Consider the following 2,541-nt stretch of genomic DNA (forward strand, 5'->3'; position numbering starts at 1 on the left):
GGCCGCGTCCCCCCGGCAACCCGCTTCCGCCCCGCGCGCCGCCAGGGCCCTGCCGTGGCGCCCGCCGCCCCCGCCCCAGTGGCGCCACGGCGGGGTGCCCGCGCGAGTGCCTGACGGCGAGGTGCCACACAGGCGGGGCGCGCCGACCCGTCGCCCGCGGGGTGGGAGGCGCGGTGCAGAGCTGTGGCGGCGCGGAGGGTGATATCGGGCCTTGGTGCCCGCGAAATCGGTGTAGCGCCGGGGTTCGCTACGCACTTCCGAGCAGGCGGCTCCATGGGCAGCCTTTCTGCCACCCCGCCCTGGGGCCTCCCGCGCCCGTGGCACGATGGGACATGTAGTTGCTGGGGCGGGGGGCGGTGCTGTCAGAGCGGGGCCGGGTGGCGGAGCTGGGGCCGGCAGGGAAGCTGCGGTGTTACCTGTCCGCCGCCCCCGCTGACAACCGGCGTGTTCCGCCACCGCCCTGCTCGACCAGCTGAGCCGGGGAGGCGGGGGGAGAGGGCAGCGGGGAAGCGGCTGCGGCGGCATCGACTTTCCTCAGCTTGGACCCGCAGAAAGCGGCTGTCATGTCGCCTTTTCTCTCACCCCCCTCCCATCCCTGTCAGGCCCTCTCCCCACTCTCGGTCTCTTTACTGCCCTGCTCTCCCCTGGCATATCAGGACCACGGCGCCTTCCTTCCACGCGAGGTGAATCGGAGCCCGGAGTAGCCATCACCGAGCGGGGCAGTACTGCCCTTAGCGCCCAGCGGGGAGAGGGCCCCGCAGCACCCGGCCAGGAGGTGCACCAGGTGGAGGGGGCCGGAGGGGATGCTAACGGACAGTGAGACAGGACCTGGAAACTGGAGACACCAACTGTACACCGAAATGATCCGATCGTGAAGCCACCTGATATCTGGAAAAGAAACCCGAGAAGCGGCAGATGTAGCTGGTGCCACAGGGGAGGCAGTAGCCACAGCAGAATAGAGGTCTCCAGCCTCAGGCAGGGAAAGAGGGGTGTGAGGTGACTGTGGATTGATAATCCGACCTGATTTGGGACTGCTAATTCCTGAAATCAGGTTATTTGCGTCCTATGTTTTGTCAGACCTGGTAAAAATAGTGTTTTCCCCCGCTAGGGATTTGGTGTGAGTGTTCATAGGAGACATCACAGGATTGGGCACAAAGGAGATGGACACACACTGTCAATATCTCCCTGCACAGAGAGCACTTGATGACATTTCAGTTCTTATAGTGATGAGCTACAAAAAGTCTGCTTGCCCCACTAGGTTATTCATGCTTTTCCTTCCTACATATACATCCTGATGTGTTCCTCTGACACGTTTAAAAAAAGGATGGGTATTGCAAATCCCAAAACCAAAAGGCTTGCAAATCATCAGTCTTGTTGCTCTGGTGCTAGATTTCATTTCTTGTCACAGCTATTGCCTCTTTTAGTAGCTGGATTCCCAAGGAAACAAAGCCCATATGAGCACAAAGGCGGAGCACTCACAGCCTTTGTGTGTGGGTGTGCATGTGTGTCTGTCCTTCCTCCCCACCCTTAATAATTTTTTAATCTGTTGGTCAATTGGTCAATCCGATTTGACAGAGGGAAAGAGCCTCCAGGAGTGATTATAAACATCCTGACTAGGGAAAAAATTTTGGGTGGAACTTGCACCTTACTAGAAACCTGATAAACCCAGCTGTGAGATGCGAACGCTTCAGAGTCCCACATTAGCCGAGCCCAGCCACACAGCAGGGACACCAGCCCTGGCTCAGGCCTTAGTGTTTAACAAATAAACAAATACAGCTATTAGTAAATTTCAGTACCAGATGAATCTGTCAACAGATTCAGGAGGACAATAAATCACCTAAGTCAGATAGTAGAAGAGTAAAGCTTTGACAATGAGCTTTAAACAGTCTCTAGGCAGCCAAGCAGGAGTTGCTAAAACCTGGTATTTCCAAATATCTAGAACACATGACTCTGTCGTGCAGCGTTCAAAATTATTTAGAAGCGCAACATAAAACCTCTCTCCAATTTCTTAATCGAAGAAAACAGATGTTAATCGTATTTGAAAAACACAGTACAAAGAGGATCCCAGCAGAACTTCCTCAGGCCTGATCTGTGTATTGAGTTGTGCAACAGCTTGATTGCTGCCCTACCAGCTGCACGGGAGCTTTCTGCTTTCTGTAGAGCAAAATCAGGACATGAAATGATCTGTGTCCATGTTGTCACTGCACATATTTAAGCATAGCCTTTTGGTTTAGAAGATGTACAAAACTGCTTTTGGAAACACATAGATATATTTTCTTTTTCTTTAACTGTGCTATTTCTCTGGTTTTGGCAGCTATTTGGATGAAGAGCAGAGTGGTTTTTGTTATGTCAGTGTCACAAGACAGTGGAAAGAGCGCTGGCATGCGAATGTTTCCCAGCAGTGGAGAATTTTCAGCCAATTGTGGGGAGTGAAGGTTTGGTCTTCCACTGATTTCTGCTGGACTTAGTGACACTTTGCATATGCCCAGAGATACTCAGTAGCTTGCTTGACTTCCCTGAGACGTTGTCATGAATAAGAAA

The sequence above is a fragment of the Vanellus vanellus genome (assembly GCF_965231255.1).
Source record: "Vanellus vanellus genome assembly, chromosome: 3".
Classification (NCBI taxonomy): domain Eukaryota; kingdom Metazoa; phylum Chordata; class Aves; order Charadriiformes; family Charadriidae; genus Vanellus; species Vanellus vanellus.